Source organism: Protopterus annectens, chromosome 3.part0 (assembly GCF_019279795.1).
Source record: "Protopterus annectens isolate FY-2018-M chromosome 3.part0, PAN1.0, whole genome shotgun sequence".
Taxonomy (NCBI): Eukaryota; Metazoa; Chordata; order Ceratodontiformes; family Protopteridae; genus Protopterus; species Protopterus annectens.
In genome coordinates, this window is record NC_056731.1 from 179,963,126 (window position 1) to 179,988,856 (window position 25,731).

Genomic DNA, 25,731 nt, shown 5'->3' on the forward strand with positions numbered 1-25,731 from the left:
CATCTAGGAACAAAGTCCAAGCTATAAACCAATTTGATCTTCCTGTTCTAAATTCCAGTTTTGGAATGATTGACTGTCCCCAAAAGGAGTTGGATAGGTTGGAGAGGAAAACAAGAAGGATGCTTTATGCTCATCAAATGATTTCTAAAAATCAGTTCATACCAAACTATGTATTCTCTGTTCTAAAAAAGATATGGGCCTCCTCGAAATTGATTACATGCATAAATCTGCAGTCATGGTACTGCATACATATCTGCTGACCTCACAAGACCAAAAAATACTGAAAGTTTTGAAATATGGGCAGAATAAGTCTAAGATGACTTCCCTGCTTAGTTTAGCAGAAGCATATCGGCATCAAGTGGGAATGGAAATCAAGCCAGAAGTAGATAAAAATTAGGCAGCAAATGAATGTGCCAAAAAAGAAAAGAAAGAATATAAGGTGAAGGATCAGATGAGAAGAGAGGAAATGTGGCAAATGCATAAATATAGTTGCAAGTATAGAAAACTCCTGGAACAACCTCATGTTGATCAGGATCTAAAGCAAGAATGGTTAAGGAGAGGTGAATTTAAACCAAAAGACAAAACGTTAATATTGGCAGTTCAAGATAGTGGACTACGTACACATTGCTTCTCATTGCATCACAAAGTCTATTGAATATATGGGAGAAACAGAAAATGTAGGTTTTGTAAAACAGAATTGGAGACAATCACACATCCTGTTATTAGTTATGATATACTAATGGCAGAAAGACTGTATACTGAAAGGCATAATAAATGTGGCAAGACCGTTGCAATGGCAATTGTGCAAACATTATAATATTAAAGTAGTTGAAAAACATTGAAAACATGAGCCACAAAGCATTAAAGAAAATGACAAAGTTTACATCACATGGAATCACCCAATACCAATAGTTAAAAAAATAGATGTGAAAAAACAAATATAGTACTGCATGAAAAGAAATCCATGAAAAGAAGACAAAAGTAGTATTCATCACTGAAATTGCTACACCCAGTGACTACAGTATCTCATGTACAGAGAGACACAAAGTCATAAAGTACTAGGATTTGCTGTCAGAAACAAGGGTGATGTAAAAGAAGGATACCCAGACAGTTTCAAAAGTAGTAGGAGCAATGGGTCCTATAAAAAATAATTTACAATCATACTTAGATATGTTACCCATACATGTAACTCCAAACAAATTGCATGAATCATTACTAGGCACATTGTGGGTGCTGTAAGGAGCACTTTTGGCTAATATCAAAGATTGAAACAATACTAATTTCATGAATTTTAATATTACTTTCACTTAGGAATGGGGTCCATTCCTGTCATGGTATTAGAAACCCCAAAAAACTTGGAGAAATTAAGAGAGAAAGAAAATACCAGAAGCCCCCCCCCCATACCCCTATACTTCAACTCTGTGAGAAACTTAACAAATTTTGATCAATACACTTAATCAATGTGCCTGGGGACCCCTAAAATATATGCCTCTAGGTTAAGCTGTCTGTCACTTCAATAACTCCTCCTTAACTATAGTAAACCAACAAGCCCCAGTGAGACATAAAAGAGTGAAATCAAATTACGTCCATTAAACTAATCAATTCATGATAGACAAAGGCAAAGACTGGAAATAATGGCACAAACTAGGGCCCAATCATATGTAGATAGATATTGGTGCCTCAGAAACCCCACAAAGGTAAAGTTCACTATGATATAAAGAACTTCTTATCCACAAACCAGACCACACTTACAAAAATCCCCTAAAGATTTTGGCAACATTTAAACAACGTCTTAAAACCAGACAGAAATCCTACCCCAAATTCTTTCCCATTGGAAACCAGCAGGGACACTGCAGACAAATTCATCAAACATGTCATATCCAATACTCTGCTTAACTCAAACAACAGCCTATACTCATCCCATCTAACCCCCACACATAGCAACTCATCCTAACAACTTTCCAGACAAATGCCATCAAAATATGCATTAAAAAGCTGAAACCCCCTGCATAAGCCCCTAACAACCTGTCATCTGAATATCTCTGTACAGCCAGTGACATCATTTGCTACCCTGTATTTATCCTAATTAATAGATTCACTACAGAAAACTACATACTGTCCCTGTGGAAATCTTTCTTCTTAATCCCAATACACAAAGGTGGCATATCTACTGAAATGTCAAACTATCACCTTACAGCAAATCCTCCCTCCCTTCTTCAAACTGTTTGAAAAATACATACATCAGCAACTCCTAGCCATGTCTACTTGATAACCAATTACTTTCAACTACCCAACATAGCCTTTGACCCCACCACAGCATTGAAACTGCATTGCTACATTTCCTAGATACTATTAACCAAAGTAAAAACTCTGATAATTTTGACTTTGACACTGCCTCACATCAACTACTCCAAAGACTATATCTTATAGAGCTCACAACTCCCTCAACTAGCTGGTTCACCAGCTAATTAAACAATCACACACAGTCTGTAAAATTGAATGACTCCCACTTCCACACTGCTATAGGAGTTCCCCAAGACTCCATACTTGGGCCAATACTTTTCAATATCTTCATTAATGATGTGCACAAGGAATCAGAACTCATCACCATAATACAATATGCTGATGACTTAACTTTAGTTTGCTCAGCCCAAAATCTTCTCACCTTAGAAACCTTAACACAGGAAGTTTTCACCTCTATAAAAAACTGGCTAAATAAATCTCAATTGCTCTTAAACCCCAACAAAACCAAAGTAATTCTATTCCTTCCTAAGCTATAAATCAAAACAATACTGACCTTAATATTACCTCATCAAACGCAAAAATTGAAAATATCACCAATACAAAATTAGTAGGAATTATCAATGATAAGCTGAAATCTGATCTGTACATTGACACTGTAGTCAAAAACTCTCATTGCAAACTAGGGTCACTCTACAGAACAAAGCACCTGCTAAATGACCATAGTAAAAAAAAAATAGTTGCTACCTCCTTTCTCCTTCCTACAATCCTGTATGCCTCAACAATATTCAGAAATCTCAACTCTTCCTCCAAACACAAACTAGACAGCACCAACAAAATTAACAAATTTGTCTGCAGCCTCACAAACCACTCCTGTTACTGTACACCACTCAATGACCCTCAAATGGCTTGAACTTCCTGAATACATCAATGTCTCCCAGCTACTCACAGCATACAAAATACTTCACCATCCACTTAAAACATCCTTGCATACTTCACCATCCACTTAAAACATCCTCACTGTCAAACCTCATGCAATGGCATGTACCAAATAGAACCCTAAGATCCTCAGAACCTAAACTAACTTTTGCTAATAAATCTAATGATTATTACAGTTGCTCTCTTTCTCTGTCACCATCTGCAAGGCATGGAACAAACTTCCAGACCACATCAGAATTTTAAATAACCTGCAACAATTCAAATTTACCCTAAAATATCACCTTGCTACTAATAAACTATGTAAATGTTCTACACCTACAGTTTGAAGTATGCGATCCTAACTCTGTCTACTATGGATACTATACAAGTGTATTAATATAGTATTTTTGATTCTACTCACAATATCTGGAAAACATGTATTTCCTTAACCTGATATGCTTTTGTAAATAATGTTTGTTGACCATATTTCTTTTGACTTGTCAAAAATGCATTTCTATCCTTGTTTCTCCAAGGGCCTCAACTGAAACTTGTCAATTCAGTTTCCAGATGGACTTTCATGGAAAACAAAAGCAAATAAATAAATAAATAAATAAATAAATAAATAAATAAATAAATAAATGTTTGAGTTATACTGAAGGATATCACAATGATATGCTATGGGATCTGGTAGTTTACTACCCTGACTCTGGGTCTATATCAGAACATTGAAGCTGACAACGTTGAACGCTCACATGAGCGAAAAATCACCTCCTCGAAGTTTATTAATTTTGTTTGCAGTACAGTGAAGATCGGGATTTTTGCCCTTTCCTCACTGTAGTGCAATCTCGGAGTAGGAATATATATTTAGTGGGGGTGTGGGGGGCACAGCCCCCACAATACCGTTGTTGAATAAGTGATATTCGCTCATGTGAAAGTTTGTTGTTGTCGGTTTTGATGTTCTGATATAGACGCCTGACTCCTAGCATGGAAGGTATGAACATCTTTTCTCCATACCAGCATAAAACCCTGATCTGCTTTGGTGCTGTGAGAGTTCTGAAAGCGGGAATCAGACTGGATGCTTTTGGGATTAATATTCACCAGCTGCTGGGTTTGCCACCTGACTATTCAACATGTAATTACACTCGTCTTGTTATTCACAAGAAAAGGTTCAAGTTTAGAAGATGGTAGTAGAGAATCTGCTTCTGAAGAACTTTCATAAATAGTAGTTTTGGCCATTTGATCTTTAAAACATGAACTTATCTACTTTGGAAATTCAGAATGGTTTTTCATTAAATTAAAAAGTTTGCAAAAAAGAAAAAAAAATCTTCAGGCAGGGAAACCAAAGAAAGACTTTTCACTATCATAATATTTTGTCTCACACTCACCAGTTAAAGAAATCTTGAGTGAAAAGCTAATTAACCCTTCCATACCTCTCAACTGTTCACATTTGTGAAGAATGTCCAGATTTATGCCTCATATTCTTCATAGGTTCATAGGTGTTTACTAGGCTAACTACCAGAAGGGCCTTTTTAAGCCTAGCCATGCATCCCAAATCTCTTACTAGTTCTGATACCCTTGATAAGTGTAAGCATGGGCGTGGGAGATGAACCATTTACAGGTTACCTGTGTACATTAGAGTCATAGGTGCAAAACCAGGGATGAATTTCTTGTTCCCCATCCAATTGTCCAAGTTACTCTTGAATTGGTTTAGGGAGGAACTCTCCTTCACATGGATGGGGGAGCCTGTTACAGAGATGGGGTAGTCTCTGGGATGCATACCAGCAGGTCCTATTTACATCACAGGTGAGGTTTAAGTCTTTAGAACATGCAATTCTGGTACTGTTTGTTTTTTGAATATGCAGGAGGTTCATCAAAGTGGGGTCTGACAATGCCCTGTATGCCAGGCATAGATCTCCCTTCAACAGCCTGTAGGAGACAGAATACAGGAATAGGACCTTGAGGCAGTCTGAATAGAACCTTTTACTTATGCCCTGTATTCTTTTAGTGAGGCACCTCTGTGGACATTCCATTTGTTGGATATGCCTGGTTAGGAACATACCAAAGGGGGGCATTGTACTCAATGATAGATCTGATGAATGATGAATAAATACAGTGGAACAATGTCTTAATTGGACCTAGATGCCATATCTTTGTTTTTAAGATGCGCAACATAGAACGATTTCCTCTCTACTGTAGACATGTAATGGTCAAAGGCTAGATTACTGTGTATGTGTGTCCCTAAGTCCTTGACTACTGGGTCATCTCTAAGGGGTGTGTTGTCCGTATGATAGTTATCAGGGATGGATGACTTCCTAAAGGATACTATTATGCATTTCTTGGCATTTAGTTGTAGTCCATGGCTCTGACATGAGTTATTTGTCTGTCAGCCTTTCCTGGAGAACATTTGTGCCACTGTGGGATTCAATGACAACTCCTAATTTATGATCATCTGCAAATTTAATCAGCCAGAGACCATTGACATTGACCTTGACTTTGGAAACGTAAATGCCAAAAAGGATTGGTCCAAGGACCAATCTCTGAGGAACTCCACTTGTGGCTGGACTCACCAGTTCTAACTTCCTGGGTCCTATCTGTGAGCCAGTTGGCTATCCACCAGGTGACATACGGGTTGGTACCTAACCTCTTGAGTTTGTCAACAATGCCCGGGTGGGGTATTGCATCAAATGCCTTGGCCAGGTCAAGGTAGGCAGTGTGAATAATTTTTGCCCTCATCCATTGCTTTGGTGACCTTATCAAATAAGTCCACCAGGTTGTGTAGGCATGACCTGCTCTTGGTGAAACTCAGCTGGGTTGGGTCCAGTGTCTAGTGGTTTACTATATCATTATTGATCATTTCCATGGCAATTCTTTCCATGGCTTTGCATATAAGATTAGTGATACTTATGGGTTTGTAGTTTCCAGGGTCTGTAGATGCCCCACCTTGTACAGAGGGATGACTGTTGCTGTTCTTCATTCTTGAGGCACGAAGCCTGTTTGGTAGTTACAGTCGAATAGCAAATCCAGAGGGCATGATAGTTCATGTTTTGTGCTATTTATAAAACATCCTGGGATATTGTCTGGACCCATTGATGCAGTGTCCTTGGCTTTAAAGAGAGCATTAAGGACCTGTTCCCTAGTGATAGCAGAGGGAATTATATTTGATGGTACTTCCTGAGGGAAGGTTGAGGGGGAGAGAGGGGTAAAGCTGGAGCTGAATTTGTTGGCCAGTAGGTTTGCTATATCTTCTGGCTCAGTATAGGTGGTTCAATTTACAATGAGCTATGCACACAACTGTATATTGCCTTTGAGGTTGCGGACATAGTTAAAGGGTCTATATTATAACAGCAAACATGTAACATAGCGAACGCTGTATAACTGATTATAGAATGTCAAAACAGCAAAATGCCGAACACACAGAACAACAATTTTTTCCTATGGAAAAAAAAAAAATCACTGCTCCGTAAAAAACAAAACAAAACAAAAAAAAAACAAACACAAAATAAAGGGGGAGGCTTTGCCCGCCACCCCCCCTACTTAAATATAACAACTCCAAGATCGCACCACAGTGGAGGAAATGGCACAGTCCCAAAAATGGCCCAGTTCTGTGGGTTCAGGATTTCGCTGTTTCGATTAAAAAGGGTTGATTAAACACCATTCTCTATTTTGAGCATTCGCTGATTTAATAGGAACCTGCTAAAGAATGTCTTTTGGTTGGCCTTGGAGGCCAAATTTATCTCATATTTGGCTTTGGTAAACTTTATTTGTCCTCTGAGTTGTTTGATTAGTTAGATGAGATTGATTTTGTCCTGATGGGTGCTGCACCTCCTAATTTTTGCATTGATTTTCTCCCTTCTGTTATACAGCCTATTGATATTGTGATTCCACCAGGTTGGCTTGTTTTTTGTGTTAGTTCTGTACTTTTTCCTGGTGGGTATAGCTGCCACTATGCAGCTATTAACATGCTTGTATAGGGTTTCTGTGAAAAGTTCTGAATAGGCAGCAGTGTTCTCAGGGTTTATGGGGTCTTGAAATTTTGCCAGGTTATCACGTAATAACAGGAAGTTAGTCTTTTAATGTAGTTCCTGAATATTCCACTGTTAGCTGGGGATACAGGTTTTATTTTTACTTAAAATTAGACCATTTTGGGAAGAAGTTACACTAGGGGATGTGCAGAACACTCCCGTATTAGTGAGGACCAGATCCAGTATAGTTGCACCCCTGGTTGGTGTATTGACAATCTGGTCCAGTTTGTGTTTACAAAATCCAGGAATCTCTGTGCCTGATCATTTGGTGCCGTATAGGATTCCCAGTTAATAGTGGAGTAATTAAAGTAGCCCATGAATATGGTATTGGTTTGGATGGTGAGTGTTTCCAATAAGTTTAAATACATGGTAAGGGTTTCCTGGGTCATAAAGGGGGACCTATAGCTTGTAAGGAAGTGATATTGGATTTTGGCTATAGTGATTTAAACATGAATAAGCTCAAGTACATTGTCCTGTTTGACTAGCCTTGAGGTATATTTATTTTTGATTTAAATAGAGATGCCTCCACATTTAGTCCCTATCTGTGTAGTAGCTGGTCTAAATGTGTGGAAGGCATTATAAGCTTGCATTGTTGGTGTGCTCTCTGCAGCTTTAAACCATGTCTCAGTGACTGCACAGATGTCAGCATTCTCTAGGGTGAAGAGAGCTTCTAGGCAGTGGAGTTTTTTGTTTAGATTCCTAGCACTGAACAGTGATACCTTTATATTTTCTTGGTTTTGATTTGCTATGTCGAAAGTATTTTCAGTTTGGCATTGCCTAAAAAAAGGCACTACGGGGAAAGACAGTGTTTTAGCTAATATTCAAAAGCCTAGAGGGAAGAGTTGCAGACCATCCCTGACAAAGCAGTGTGGTCTGTTGACCATCTCCTCCCATGCTGACAGACATTGCATCCCCTTAGAATGACACCAGAAACTAAGCCAGTTATTAAAGTCAATCATCTTTTGTTCATATTGTGGCATCATCATCCTTGGAGAAGGTAAAATGCTGCTCAATGTGAGGCTCATACCAGCCTGGGACACATTCCGAGTGTGCCATGATGTCATGATAAGCAACTAACCGTGACTTTCTCCTTACTCAGCCTGGTGAGAGGGATATCAGTGTGTCTCACAATGGAGTTTCCATTGACTAGAATGCTGGATTGTGTGGTGGCTTCCCTTATGGGCTTAGAGATAGAGGCTCCGTGAGATGGGGCTGCTGAGGGTATTTGTTATGTGTACTTTGTATAGGAGGTCTTTGGGGTTTAGGAAGGTTACATTTAAGTGCCTCAGCATATGTAGGTATATATGTCTGCTTTGAATTGTGTGTGATGGGTGCAGCATATGTACTACTGACAACCTTATTGACATTAGGAGTAGTTTTATGTGAGAGCTTTGCCTCCAGTGACATTGTATAACTACATCTTTCACATACCATATCAGTTTGTTTATGAATTAACTGGTTGTCAGTAAACATGAAGCAATTTGTACATTGCCTCAAGATGCTCATATCCACCAAGGTGGTAAAGGAGATAGTGTGAAAGATCATATCCATGGCAACAGATCCTTTTTTTATTGATTAGACAGTTGGAGTGAGAATATAAAACAATGTCAGGTATAGCTGGTTTGCAACTCTGGGGACAGTGATTGTCACTACAAACTAGCAGTTTTTGATCTGTTCATAAAATGCATGGATTTCTTGCAAATATTTGAGGACTGAAGTCACTAAATAATGACAGACATTTGAGTTTCAGGTTTCATATTCTTCAGAAAATACATGCTAATACAATACATTTTTTTCTTGCAAATTTCTAAGTTTAGAAGGGCAATATTTAAATGTTGTCCCTATTTTTGGGTATTTGTCCTCCCATTAGTTTTGGCTTTGACCAGATTTCTTGTGTTAAGAGGTTGAAAAGTATGCTTACTGCCTTCATCTGGGTCAGGTGTAAGAGGATCTAAGTTGTTTGCATTTTTCTCCTTTGTACACGTCAGATGTAGAATGCTTCAGTTCAGCTTTAAAAGATGCTTCAGTTCAGCTTTAAAAGATGCTTCAGTTCAGCTTTAAAAGAAAATTCTGCTTTCTGCAACAAGACAAAATCCCCTTCGGCTATATTTCTGTAATTGCTAAAAAGCAGGTGATGTCCTAGATGTCTGGAGGACTGATACCCTGCCCTAAATGCCCATTATCCTAATGAAAGAGTGTCTGGCATCGACTTTCCTCTCTGTAATGTAAAGCTGGTATAGAAGGTAGGGTTTGTCCCAACATTGTCTGGTTCATGGAAGTCTCAGTCACAGTAACCAGGATTTCATTAGAATAGGGAGTGAGAGAAATGTGCAATTGCTGAAATCACAAAAAAATGTTGACTTAGTACCAAATCCTACCATGGGGGTGGGGAGGCATCAAAGTGGTAACTTTATTATCAGAGTTTGGAAACCATTTTACATTTTGTGATAGAAAGTGAAGCAGTTTGGCCAGACTACTTAAATTTGACTGGATTGGAATAACAGATGAAACTGGGTAGCCTTTTACTTCCAGTGTGGGTGTATGTAACTGCACTCTTATCTACTCATGAGACCAAAGCTCCACTCAAAGTACAAGGCCTATTAGTACCTGAGGTCTGCCCTTAAGAAGACTCCAAATACTTCTTAAGTTGTAATTATTTAGATATTGATGGAGACAATTTATGTTGTTTCTTCTCACTGTATAACTATTATAACATTTTCACTTTTTTGCTAGAAGAAAAAGAATGTAAAAGACAAGGACGAGAAATGTCTACAAGTCTTTTATGTTCAAGAAAAGTTTTTGCATTTTTAAATCAGTGAGTGCAAGCTGCAATGTTGTACTCCTTCAATAAACAACATAAACACTTTAAGTAAATATCCTTAGGGGAATATGAGAGCCAAAAGATCATTTACTGACAACTTTGTCAGGTGACAGTGGCAAAATCCAATAAAGAAATAAAATTCACTTTACGAAAATAAAATCTTAAGAGTTATGCACTATAAGTCTCATGACCGCAAGATGCCATATTAGATTCGCAGCAAAGGTTGTCAGCAAAAAGTAACAAGATGTCACCTAATTGTTATAGTCACATACTGCAACCACAAGTATCTAGGAATGCATGCTGAAAAGATTTGCTGAGAAGAGCACTGTCTACCTTTGCCTCATTCTATATCATATGTGTGGTGTAGGCTTCTAGGACTTCCATTTTAATGACTGTGTTGCAGCTCTACTCTGGAGATTTCAGTTCACTTTGGATGACCTTCCTGGACTGAACTGTCTTATTTATTTAGAACAATGTTGCTACTATAATAGGCTTACTATGCTTTTTAATAGTTTCTTAGTCATAAACTTTATACATACACACATAGATACATGAATGGCCAGGCATGGACAAAATGCCATTTAAAGCCTTTCTAAATACCAAAACATTCATCATCATAAATTGTTTTTAAATCAGTAGTGTCCCAAATTGATATATATATATCACATGTATGTCTTAATTGTCACTGAATAGTTTGTGTGTTAACTTTTTAGGAAACACTACTTTTTTTTTAAATTTTTTGATGTAACTATCCATATTTTCTTTGAATGCTCTTAATCTGTTTTCTATTTCATTTAGATTTAAGTCTGTAGCTTGTACTGACTTTCATTTATATGATTTAATTAAGTTTATGGCTGAAAAGGACTCGAGGCTCAACACACTTGCTAAATTTAATAAACAAACTCCTTACAACAGTAATTCTTATGAATTACATAATTAATTATTGACTGTGTAAGAACTCACTGAAGGACAGAGTTATCCATGACACAGAGGGGTCCTAATTCTTTAGTTCTTAAACCCTGGCAAAATATGTGTAATATCCAGATATTATGGGAAAAAAATCAACACATTTCAGCAAAATGATCAGAAATTGTTGGAAGGGCAGTTAAGTGAATACAGACGTTTATGAGCTGAGTAATATTATATTACTGTCAGCACATGATTAAGTTTTAACCTTTGCAGGCCATGTCTTGATTAACAATGATGGATACTGCAGCAAATCTAGAAATTGTCTTCTAGGCCTGTACAAACCTTTGTTGCAAAGGTGAATATCTTAAAGATGGAAATAAGAAAGATATTGCAGTGGTTACTCTTGCAATTTCTGTGAGGGAGTAGTTTGAGTCTCTACAGCTTGCTCAATTTCACATCATATTTGTGTCAGAGCATTTATTGGTGTTGCTCATCTAGTCAGGATGTAATAGATGAGTCTTTGTGGGTTCTGTTCAAGCAGCTTTATTATGTACAAACACATTACAATTATAGCTATTGACTTCAACTTAGGAAACTTATATACAAACTAGCTACATTCATTCTCTCTGGCTGCACTTTCAAAATGTCACTAGATAGAGCATGTGCCCGGTATTTATAGATGCATGTTCATCACTTGCTATGCTTCTTAAAGACACATATACACTGTGCTCTACAGTTGGTAAGTCAGGTTTTAATTGATTGTCACAAGTAAATTAAAAACCTTTGGTAGAGAGTACATCTTTGATAATAATGAGTCTAGTGCTGTGACAAATAATTTGTTACTCGTGAATGACAGATTGTTTCCATAAAAAATGATTGGGAAAATGGAGCAAAAACACTTTTAAGGAGGACAGCATTGATTTGGTTTTGGAGACATTAAGGGCAAAACATATGGAGTTTACCTTAATCTGAAGGGAGTAAGGAAATTTCTGAGCAGCCCAAAACACCAATGCAGTTAATGTAGAGTGTTGATGCACTGCAAAGAGAAATGATTTGGTGTTAGTGTGAAGTGTATCACTTATCACACAGGCTGCTAACTGAATTTGAGAAAACCCAAATGATTAGTGTTGAGAACATTAAAGGCAGCAAAGAAGAATTTCTCTAGTCTGGACATGGACAGATGTTACTTCCGGTTATAAAGTTGTTTCACAGTTGCTTTTATGGAAGAAAATGTACTACCGTGGCAGACCAAAAGCCACTAATTTCAGTGCAGAAAGGGCTGTGCCGTGTGATATTCCTTAGGATTCAGTGATAAGCTTTGTCATGAAGTAGTTACAAATATGCTAAGTAGAAACACAGGCAGGATCACCATAATTCTGATGTCCTCAGTAAACTTCTGCTGTCATAGCAGGGTGACCATACCTTTATCCAGGAGACAGCATTGATGCTGGGTTACATGGGCACCCCTTAGTGACAACTAAGTGAAGCATTGCTCTGAACAAGATTTGCTGTTACTGAAAGTGCATAATTACACACTGTTGCTTACCAGTATAAGTGAAGCATTTACTGTTTCAATCCTATACTTGGAGACAAAAGAAATTAATGCACAGGGAGTTTGAGTATTGTGGGAGGCCAGCTCCATTAGTTTTACATCTCAGAGAGCAGCTATCATATGCATAAGGTCCTTCCTAGCAGTACTCGAATAAAATATAGGCAGTACATTCAGTGGTATAGGCTAGAATCAAAGACAGAATATCTGGTAACAATGTATCAACTTAGTTAGGAAACAGAACTCTTTCTATGGCAGAATCACTGCTTCTGTGGGAGTGGTCAAAAAAGCAACCAGGGAATGTGAGTAGATGATGCAGGACCAGTGTGTCTTGACAGGAAGAGGTTTCTCATCTTCACAGTGGACTAAGGCATAGCTTCTAATCAGCTGCACATGTGATATAAAAGCTGAATGCTTAAGGGGAAACTTTAGTAAGTTTAGGTTATAAAAAATGTTTGCGGCTGCCAATGGGACATACTTCATGATAAAGTACTGAGGTTCTTCATTAGAAGGAATAACAGTGCACATATTATTAATTTTACATTTGTTTACAGGGAAAGTTCAACTGCGCTTATCATGCAGAGAAAGAGCTGTGCATCTGTCAGAGAACTGATAATTAAGAGCACAGATGGGAACCTGGAGATGAAACTTACTTACTTACTGGACTACTCTATGACCTACAATGGCAAACTTTGTTAGCTAATTTAATGAACAGAAGGCAACTGAGCTCTACATGGGACTTGTCACACTCTGATTTTTAAGGGAAGGTATAACATAGACAGTGGAAACAATAACAGAATTATGTCAGATATGCTAATCAGAGATGTTTAGAGGAATATCAGACTATGTAGTTCAGGCCCCACTTTGATTTCAGTCCTGGTCTGTGCTACTGAGAACCTGGAAAAATGACAAAAAGACATAATGGTCAAGTGAGAGTAAATTCATAGTATATACTCCAACATAGACTCACCACCCAGAAAGTTTTCAACTGGTGAATTATGTAAGGAAGAAAATATGAATGCATGGATGGAAGTACCTGGAGCATACATGGAAGACAGTCTTACCCATCCAAAACGATTGTAAAATAGTCAGAAAGATCTGAAAAGATAAGAAAAACATCTTATTCAAAAGCTTATGATGGTGGGTTTTCCTAAAAAAAGATCACAGTAGATCTTGAAACTCTTCAGAAAAGATGCTAGTTCACTTAGGTGCCTATACCCATTTGTGCATGGCTTGAAAAATACCCAAGGGAAGGGAATGTCTCTTGCTGTCACACATGGTATAGCCCCTCAGCATCGCTGTCCTCCTTTTTAAGCAAATGTAGGGTAAAGAAGCAAGGATGTAGGCTGGGAACTGGCTGGGAGTTTTAGGGTTACAGTCATACCGCTCAACCTCTTAGCTCAAGAAATCTGGACAGAACCTACAATAATGGGGGGACAAAGGCTCAAAAATAGGGACTGAATGTAAATATTACTCCTATAAACATAGAGAGGTGCTAGAATAACATGATTTGTGTTAACATGCATTTTCTGAGGAAATTAAATCTGAAACTCAAGCATGCATCATTATTTAGTGACTTCAATCATCAGTGATTTCTTAGAAAACCATACATTTTATAAGGAACAGACCAAAAATATAAGGCAAAAATCTGGACATTCTGCAAAAATATGGACAGTTGAGAGGTATGGTTAGAGTTTACAATTTTATAGTGTTGGGTGTTGGGAAAGCTATATAGAAACTGGATATCAGACTAGTGGGAGTTTGAGCACTAGCTTTTTCAAGCAAGTGGCAGTGAGCAAATGTGTCATAAGCTATTAGCATGCATCCCCTGTGGTAGGCCCCTGTATACATTTATTCATAAGAAACATATTTTCTTTCACCTGAAATATGTCACTGCCACCAAAAATCCAAGAACTGACAAGAGCAAAATAGTCCACAACATTTCAACATAAATTACCTTCAAACTCTTAATATCTGGATTCATTTTATAAATGCAGTGTGTATACCAAGGTGTCCAAATACAACTGTCTAAAAATTTTGCTAAGAAATATCATACACTATGTGAGCTATTTACACATGCATCCCTGTACCAGATGCAGATGAGCACAAACAGGATGTGCTAAGCTGCAGTGCTCTACATTATTCAGTATATGCAAATTAGAGTTATTTGATTTCAACTGAAGAGCTTAAGGCAGTATACAGTAGGTCCAGAATGTATCTACAATAAAATGTGGATATTTTCAGAATTAAAATGATAACATATTTTTTTACTGGTCTCAGAATGTTTTATTAATTATGTGAGAAGACAAATAATCAATTTCACTAATTAATTATATAACTTTCATTCCTCAATCAATATAATATGAAATAATTCAATACAATAAGTAGTAACAACAAATATATCAATCAGCTATACTGTATTACTCAAGCAATTGCTTAATTATATTAAAACAACATATAGTTGTAAATAATGGGCTAGATTCATGAGTGGCTAAATGTCACACCGTCCTCGTGTGAGCATTGCACCATGATGTGCACACGATAGTGAGCTATTTTAGATTCATTAAATGGCTTTACACATCATGTAGAGCCGCAAAACAAAGGTAAACAGCAGAGTATGCTAATGAATGCATAACTAGCTGAATTACATGCTAATTAACTAATCCAAGATGGCAGAGCCATTCAGGAAGCTATAAAGTAATCATGTACACTTGGTGTAGCTCTTTGCCATGAACCCCTAAACCTTTTGAAATACAGTCGCCATCACACTTAGAAAAAAAAGCAATATTAGGAGCTGCTGCTGCTCTCTTGCATGTGTATATGCAACAAGCTCAAATCTTTACTGCTGCTGCTACTGCTGAAAGACCTTGACCAAGGAGAAGAGTGCTCAGACCACATTTAACATCTCGTGGACTGCATGATACAGAAATATTAGAGTGATAGAGTTGGCAGAGAAACACTACAGGAACTCTGCAACCTTTGTCACCCCCACCTCACACCCAGGGGAAACCAAGGATAATCTATACCAGTGGAAACTAAGGTACGTGTAACATTAAGGATATTAGGTACTGGTACTTTCCAGAGAACCACAGGGGATATATTATGGGTGTTACTGGCCTCAGCCTCCAGAATATTGCACCGATGTCTTAATGCTGCTCTGGAACATTCAAGGGAGTACATCTATTTCCCACATACACCAGAAGAGAGAGCAAGAACAATGCAGGGATTTTATGCTGCAGCACACTTCCCTGAGCCTTGGGGGTGATAGACTGCGCTCACTGAAATTAAAGCACCACCCAGTGAACAGGGAAGGACATACATCAGCAAGAAGGGGTTCCACTCCATCAACTGCCTGGTTGTCTGTAATGCCCGAGGGATCATCCTCAATTTGTGTTCAGGTAACCCAGGCAGTTACCATGACTCTCACAGATAGAATATCTCTCAGCTTTACACAAGGTTTGCTGGGGTGATGTTCCACAATGCCATCTACTGGGTGATAGAGGTTATGCACTGGAACTGTGGTTCATGACATCCACCAGAAATGCACACACATCCACAGAAGAAGGATACAATAATGCCCATGCTCAAATTAGAAACATCATACTACATGAAATAGGCATACTACATGACATCCATCAGAAATGCCCACACACCCACAGAAAAAGGATACAGTGATGCTCACGCTCAAACTAGAAACATCATAGAGCATGAGTTGCATGCTGAAGTTATGATTCTGCTGTCTAGACATATCAGGGGTACCCTGCAGTATGACCCAGGCACATGCACAGAAATTCTCACAGTCTGTGCCATGTTACAAAATATCATCTTGGGGAAACAGGTGCAACAGGAACAGCAAGGGTCAAGACCACACATTCCTGGACTACTGGCAGGGCCAGCACTTCCAGCAAATACAGATGAGGATTCTGAGGGAAACCTCCAGTTGCAGAGGGCATCAGCAGATGTAGGCATGCACAGTCTGCCCTTGCCCTGGCTAAGAGGTAAAGGATTAGCACACACATCCACCACCTAAGAGGCAAAGGATATTGCACACACCTACCACTTAAAAGGCAAAGAATAGCATGCACACCCACCAGCTAAGAGGCAAAGAATAGCACACACATCCACTACTAGGAGGTAAAGGATAGCACACACACTCACCAGCTAGTGGCAAATGATAGCATACACACTCACTAGTGAAGGATTACACATAACAAGATAAGCACATGCAAATAATAAAATTGATGCCAGCCAATGTCTACAAACTTTATTTCCCCATGTAATGGTTATGTATGATAGCATCAGACATTGATAGCCCCAAAGGACATGACTCGCACATGTAGTAATGTAAAGGTAAGGTTGTATCCTGTAGTATACAAACGAATGTGTAAGAAGATAAATGCAACTGATATCAATGGTATCAAATCGCACTTGCCCACAAACTGGTTAACTATCCTCTAAAGGTCCCATCCCTTCAGTATCTACTCCAACCCTATCTCACCATCCCTTCAGTATCTACTCCAACCCTATCTCACCACCAGACCACTACGATCCAGCAACAAAAATCAATTACAGGTTACTAGAGCTAATAACACTGCTGGAGAAGCACTATTCTCCAGCGCTATAGCCAAATTATGGACCCCCACCCCCACCCACAATAACCTCTCTACCATCATGCAACCGCTTCAAAGCTTTACTTAAAGTGCACCTAAAACATGCTGGCTATGCCCTTGTAACTCTCCCCTCTAACTTCACCCACTCCATCTATCCTCTACCTCTCTTCCTCCCCACAGACTACCTTTGATTACAGCAAGCTCTGATACTTCCATGCCTATCTACTTATTATATGGCAGTAACATCTTATTGTAACAATTGTTAATATCTGCTATGACTTCGTGGATAGAACAGATGCTAGTTATCTACTGAATGTACTATGTTCATCTGTAACTATGTTTGTAATATTTTAATTTCTAGGATTCTTCATCTGTAACTATGTCTGTAATATTTTAATTTGTGGAGCTTTTCTCCCCAGGCGTCCGCTGAAAATGGACCTGCGTCCAGTCGGACATTCCTTGTCAACAAATATAAATAAATAATAAATAATATACCTACATACTGTTAATCATAAATGTATTCAAGCAGAACCTGTGTGAGGTGTCCACTAATGACATTATTGGCTTATAGGAATGATATCTGTAATGTACAGCTATGCATCATACAGAATAACTGGCATCAAGATGATCACTTACCTACTATAATCAAAATGGCCAACAACACAATTATATTAGCAGTTTCACAACTAGCACAATAAGCAGGAACGCAATATAAGTTATTTGAATGCATGATTTACAATACTAACTGGAAAAATCCATACGAAATGAACATGTACAAAAACATCCTAAATGTTCTTATGTAATACATATGCATAAAATGACTAAGGCATAATGACTAATGCATAAGGACTAAGACAGAATATATGTGTGTGAATAAGGGGGAGGATAGAGGAATGGTGAGGATGCAGGGAGTAGAGCTGGCAAAGGTGGATGAGTTTAAGTACTTGAGATCAACAGTTCAGGTAATGGTGAGTGTGGAAGAGAGGTGAAGAAGAGAGTACACACAGGGTAGAATGGGTGGAGAAGAGTGTCAGGAGTGATTTGTGACAGACGGGTACCAGTAAGAGTGAAAGGGAAGGTCTACAAGAGGGTTGGAGATGGTGGCATTGACAAAAAGGCAGGAGTCAGAGCTGGAAGTGGCAGAGTTAAAGATGTTAAGATTTGCACTGGGTGTGACAAGGATGGACAGGATTAGGAATCAGTATATTACAGGGTCAGCTCAGGTTGGACGGTTTGGAGACAAAGTCAGAGAGGCGACATTGGATTGGTATGGACATGTGCTGAGGAGGGATGCTGGGTATATTGGGAAAAGGTTAAGGATGGAGCTGCCAGGTAAGAGGAAAAGAGGAAGGCCTAAGATAACATTTATAGATGTGGTGAGAGAGGGCATGCAGGTGGTTGGTGTAACAGAGCAAGATGCAGAGGACAGGAAGAAATGGAAACAGATGATCTGCTGTGGCAACCCCTAACAGGAACAGTTGAAAAAGAAGAAGAAGAATAAATATGCATAAAATCAACATAGTGAGAAAGACTCACTTAGCAATCCAGTCTGGGCATCAGACATATATGCAACCCTAAGATAAAACCCAAATGAACAAAGGGCATGACACAGTCATCATCATTTGCACAGGGTGTTAGTGTGGGGGGGCAGGAGGCCAAGGCTGACATCAACATAGCGAGTCTGTGTAAGTAAGAAACACAGAACATTCAGTAAAGTAGGAAATCTTTTGTGGCTAATAACAGGAGATGTATTCTGATCAGCATAAAGGTTTGCTTACCTTGCCGTGGTCCGCTGCAGAGTTCCTAAGCCAGCAGAGAGCAGAAAAAGCAACTTTCTTGATCATAAGTATTTTTTAAACATTTTATTTTGCATTTTTCGATCTTTTGAGCTTTTCGACTACTGTTTGTGCCTATATTACTGTTTTATTATCTGATTTTCCTGTTTTTCTGTGCTTAAATTGTTGATTGCACTTGTTGGCTAAAGTTTTGCTTAAAAGTAACAAACAAGCTAATACACTCAAGTGTACCAGCCTTTGATAGCAATTTAGTCGAATACGAAAGCATTTACTGTATTTTTTCTGTCTGTTTGCAAAAAAAAAATACTTCTCCTTTCCTAAACTTTCCTAGCTAGTTGTTCCAGTGATCAGATTTTGCTGATCCCTGGGCTTTGTATTTGGTTCCTGTGTTCCTCCATTTTCTTGTTTGGCCAGAGGTAGTTTCTTTACTCACCAGTGGGAGTGGGGAGTACTGAGCTGCTTGTTTGTCCTCAGAGGAGTGGTTAGAGACAGCAACTAGTAATTTGTTGGCCATTTTGGGTCATTTCCTGTTTTTTCCTGCCCCTGCTATAAAGCATTAGCTAGCGCCGCTTTTAGCGGAGTTGCCACTGTTGCACACAAGAGCAGCGGCGGTTAAACAAGGTTAAACTATTCAGGCTACCTAAATTCCACTCTTCAAATTTTCCCTTAAAACTACCTTCCTCGAACTGTACTGCTGATCTAACCAGCGTATCCTATAACTAAAAAGTTCATCTCTACTTGATTCCCAAGTAGACTATTCACTATCTGTAAAGCCCAGCACTTGCTCCTACAGTACTTGCACCTTGATAAAGCACTTTTATTATAGATAGTACCCCACCAGCCTAGAACCCACATCCCCTGGAGTCTTTTGTAAGTTTTTTTATCTATTACTTCTAGCATGTCGAGGGATCAGTTGCTAGTGTCCTCTCCTGCTCAACTGGTGAACCTGGGAATATTGAGGCAATGTTACAATTGCCTCATGTACACAGACAATCCTCTCCTTCTCCCACAAAACACAAACACATGTGAGAGATGCAACTATATGGCCAAACTGGAGGCTGAGCTCTCTCAACATAGGACTGGCAAGACCAGACAGGAGGAGAAGGTAACCACACACACTACATACCCAGTCACACATAGTACCATCACAACTTCAAATCATACACATAATCACACAAAGACATACTGGAGGCTCTGATCAAAATCTACCAAAACAGCAGAGGCCACCAAAGCAGACACCCAAACAACTACCACCTCAGGACCCAACACATGCAACACATAGACCACACAGTCAGAGTGTCAAACAGTCACAGCCCTTAAGGCCAAACACAATGCCAGACACACTCGTCATTGGTGACTCCATAGTCAGACACACTGCCAGACTGAGTAAGGAGAAGGTCACAGTAAGCTGCCTGTCGGGCGCTAGAATCCGCCACATAACGCAAGCACTCAGGTCTCTCAACAGCAGGTACAAGTACGAATCAGTCATTGTCCACGCTGGTGTCAACAACCTGAGACGTACCTCCTTGGACTACATGAAAAGAGACATTGAGGAGCTTTCTGATTATGTAGCCCAAGCAGGTATGACCCTGACCTTGAGCAGTATCCTACCTTCACCTAGAATGATGCCACAATACAGTGATAAGATGATCAGCTTTAATAATTGGCTTAAATTCTGGTGTCATTCAAAGGGGATCCAATGTCTGTCTGCCTGGGATGACATGCTGGACAAGCCACGCTGCTTATGAGGGACGGCTTGCACCTGTCACCCTGGGCTTCCGGATATTGGCAAAGGCTCTTGCCACCCCATAGTGCCTTTTTAGGCAAGGCTCAAATTCTAAACCTACCACCCTAGAACACAAAAAAGGAAAAAACTAAGGGTAATGCTGCTCAATGCCAGAAGTCTCAATCTCAAGATGCACGCACTCGAGGCCCTTCTCAGTATGGAGAACATCGATGTCTGTGCTGTGACAGAAACCTGGTTCAAGGCTCCTGAGAGCACCCCAGCACTATCAGGTTTCACCTCATATCATGCGTTCCGGCCCCAAAATCTGGACAACACCAAGAAAGGAGGGGGGGGTGTCCATATTCATAAAGGACACCCACACCTCAAGGTTGGTGGCAACGCACGATGCATCGGAGACCATCCAGGTGCAATTAACCATAGGCAAGACTGCTCTGCAATTTCTAGCATGTTACAGGCCACCCTCTCAAACTCAGGAACCTCACATGGCCTTCCTGAAAACACCATCATACTAGGTGACTTCAACTACCCTAATATAGACTGGGAACACTACTCAAGCCCAAACACTCTAGCCCAAAGGTTCCTGGAGTTCATAAACTCAAATGCCATGGAACAACTAGTCACCATCCCCACAAGAGGAGAAAACATACTTGATCTCATCATCACGAACATGGGATCACAATGTTCAACACCGGAAGTATACCCCTCACTGGAGAGATCAGATCATAAACTAATCTCGCTGGAGGTCCTCATCCGCCCCACCTGAAATAAAAAGACTACAGTGAAAAACTTCTCAAAAGCCGACTTCACACTTCTAAAAACTAGTGTGGTCTCCTTTAAGGCCCCTGAACCAGTGGTAAACATTACTCAAACCACTGAATCACTTACAAATGCCTTCTACCAGCACCTACAGGACTGCATGGATCAGGCAATCCCAAACAAAACTAAGACTCTTTGTACCAAAGGCAAGCGTCCAGTCTGGTGGACCCCAGCCATAAACAAGCTCTACAACAAAAGGAGGAAGCTACTACAAGATAGAGCAAAATCCTTGAAAGGTAAGACACCTTTGATCATTATAAGTAAAAAACTAAGAACTCTCATAAAATCATCCAAGGCAAATTTTGAGAGAAAAATCACCAAGGACTCAAAAGACAATCATAAGGCCTTCTTTAGCTATGTTAGAAACCTAGGAGGACACTCCCAGATATGCTCAGAATTAGTTCAAAATGATGTGAAGATTACTGAACCTACACACATTGCCAACATACTGGCTGACAGGTTCAGTGCAAACCTCTCCCCCCCTCCCCCCCAAAAAGAGAGATATCTATACCAGAGGATTGTAGCCCCCCAAACATCTCCAACGCCCAGGTGAGAACTGCTCTCTCCAAGGCAAAAAACACAGCATCCATGGGACCGGATAGTGTCCCCAGCTGTGTGCTCCATGAACTCAATGAGGAATTAAACCCGCAGTTAGGACAGCTGTTTAATCTTAGCATCACCTCAGGATATGTACCCAAGGAGTGGCGACTGTGGTCCCACTTCACAAGGGCGGTGCCTCCACCGACCCTGGAAATTACCGTCCTATTAGCTTGACAAGCCTTATCTGCAAAGCCATGGAGAGGATCATAATGGAACTCATAAATAAAGACATAGGGAACTTGCAGACTTTGGATCCAACCCAGTTTGGCTTTGTCAAAGGCAGATCATGCCTTTTAAACTTGGTTGACTTTTTGAAACAGTCACCAAGGCCATTGATGAGGGAAAGGCAGTCCATACAGCCTACCTCGACCTGGCAAAGGCCTTCGACACAATACCCCACTCAGGTATCATCGAAAACTCATCAGCTTGAATGTAAACCCATACATCACAAGATGGGTTGCAAACTGGCTAAGTGACAGAACCCACAGGGTCAGAGTTGCTGGAGCCATGTCAGACTCAAAGCCTGTCACAAGTGGTGTCCCACAGGGCTCAGTCCTGGGTCCACTCTTGTTCGGCATCTACTTTTCTGAAGTACAAGCAAACACAGGAGGGTTATGGCTGACAAGGTTTGCAGATGACTGCAAACTCCATAGTCGAAAACACTTCTGACACAGATATCCTTCAGAAGGGCCTCACAGAAATGGATAACTGGTGCCAGAGCCATGGCCTAAAGTTAAACGCCAAGAAATGCATAGTCATACCCTTGGGGAAAAACAAGGTTACCCCTAGCTACCATATAGGTGGCAATCCACTGAGCACAGAAGAAGTCATCAGGGACCTGGGGACCCAGGTTGACACTAGCCTTTCGTTTGATACTCATGTTGCTAAAGTAGTCAGGAAAACCTTCTACATTGCCCACCTGATCATGAAGGGATTCACATCTAGATCAAGGGAGGTCATTGTCCCCCTGTACTCATCACTCATTAGACCTATGATTGAGTACAATGCCCCATTCGGAATGTATCTGACCCGACACCTGCAGCAGCTGGAAAGGCCCCAAAAGTTTCTCACCAAAAGGATAAAGGGTCTCAAAAATATGTCTTATGCTGCCCGACTGAAAGAACTCCAGCTCTATTCAGTCTCATACCGCTTGCTCAGAGGTGACCTGTGCCTGACATATAAGGCCATGTCAAACCCAGATTTGATGAATATGCTTCACCTCAAAAAATCTAGATCCCTCAGAACCACAAGGGCGGGAGACTTAAACCTTGACGCTGTTATTAATAGAACGTGCTGGAAGGACAGATTCATCACCCAGAGACTCCCTATGCTGTGGAACAAAATCCCGGTACATGTGAGGCAGAGCACCTCGCTGGCCTTGTTCAAGAGGAATCTTGACCAATGGATGGGAGATCGCAGATATACCCCAGGGATTACTTCAGTGTCACTGCTTGACAGAGGCACAGCAAAATAATAGGCATAGTTTTATTCAAACTAAAGGGGTGGCGAAAGCCACATAACTATGGGCTAGGCTTATAAATGCCCTTGGGCAGATAGCCTAGTATGAACCTATGAACCTATGTGTGTGAATTTATATGGGCAGTTTTTCTGAAATGTGTATATGTGTTTGCATGAACACAGTCAAGCTCTGTGCTAGCACTACTTCCTGGCATATCAGACTGGTGTAAGCTGTGCATGGTAGAGTTGTCAGTTCAGAGTCGTCACTCTCAACAATGCAAACTGCCTCTGCTAGGAGTTGCACTGCCACTTCCACATTCCTGGTTCAAAGTGCGAGTGCTACATGAATGTGAGTGATCTCTGTTGGATGAGCTCTCTTCACGACTATGTCCACCATGACTCCAGGTCTATATTAGCAAGTCTACAGTGCAAAACATTGAACTCCCTAATGTTGACACATATTAAATGAAATATCAATATCTCGAACGACCAGAACAGCGATTTTTTTCCCCAGGGAAAAAAAAATTTGGTGGGTCAACAAAAAAACAACAAAACAAAAAACTGACAGACAAAATAAAGTGGGGGGCTTCACCCCCCCACACCTCCCCTACTTAAATATACCAAGACCTCTACCTCCGAGATAGTACTACAGTGGAGTAAATGGCAAATTCCTGACAACGGCTCAGCGATTTTTTCCCTGGGAAAAAAATCACTGTTCTGGCCATTCGAAATTTAGGCATTTCGTTTAATATGTGTTGACATAAGGGCATTCGCTATTCTGCCCTGTCGACATGCTAATATAGACCCCATGATCCCATTGCCTACCGCATCCAGGTGTTGACACCTCAATCACTGCTGGATCACTGTCAGTAGTACCACTATGGGAGCTGGATTTGGCGTGGCCACGTTGGCTAACAGAGGTTGCTGTGGCTCTACAGACACGTGGATGCTGACCTTCCCCCAGCAGATGTTCCATCATATACACTGCCTGATCCATTGTGTTATTCATCCTATTCAAAATTCATCCACATAGCTGAGACAGTCACACATGTCAGAATGTGCCAAGTTTAGGACTCTTACTATGTCTTTTGAGGCTCTGGTGGAATGTTCCTGTGCCTCATTGATAGCCCTATACATATGTTTGGTGGCATGTAATGACACACCAGCATCAGGAGAAGGGTGGACAGTAGGCCCGCTCTGAGCAACTTCAGAAACTCTCCTGTGTGGTACCATGACCTCACAGTGGTTACGGGCAGACTCAACCAGCTCTGCAACTGGAGTAACCATACTACCCTGATCAACTGTGTCACCTATAACCTCTCCTACATCTAAGGGCTTAGTGGAATGGGTATGTGTAGGCATACTGACTGTATCCAAAATAAGGCCAGTGGATGTGTGAGCCACAACCTCAGTGTCAAACTAAACATCTGCACTCCATGATTGTGCTTCTGTATCACCAACATCATCATCAAACGTTACCAATACTCTGACATCAGGTGATATGAGTTCTACACTGCCACTGTCAGTCATACTTCTCAACTGTCCAGAGTTTTGCAGAATGTATAGATTTTTGCCTTATATTTTTGGTCTATTCCTCATAAAATCTGTGATTTTCTGGCAAATCACTTGGATAATCTGAGAATTAAAGTAATTAATTAATGACATACATTTGAGTTTCAGACTTCAAATCCTTCAGAAAATATATGTTAAGACAAACCTTGTTACTCTAGTAACATTCTAAGTTTATCAGAGCAATATTTAAAATCTGTCAATATTTTTGGTCTTTTGTCCTCCATTTCATCAGGCTTTGTCCAGATTTCTTGCACTAAGAGGTTGAGAGGTATGCGGTCAGTATCACCTGTGATAATAATCAATAAATACAAGCAAGAGGGAAATAATGACTAGAAATGATCCAAACTGTGTTCTAAACACTCATATTAAACAATTTCAGATGCTAAAGGAATACAATACTTACTCTCTACTCAGACTTACATCTAACTAATGGTTATTACTAATAAAAAAAAAGATTGTGATTACTATGTGCAGGTGGTCTTTTTTATGTTCTCCAAGCCTTTTGGGTTTCTAATACCATGATGGGATTGGACCCCATTCCTAGGTCAAAGTATGATTAAACTTCATGAAATTAGTATTGTTTCAATCTTTGATGTTAACCAGAAGTGCTGTTTGCAGCACCTGCAATGTGCCCACTATTGACTCCTTCTGCAATTCATATGGAGTTACATG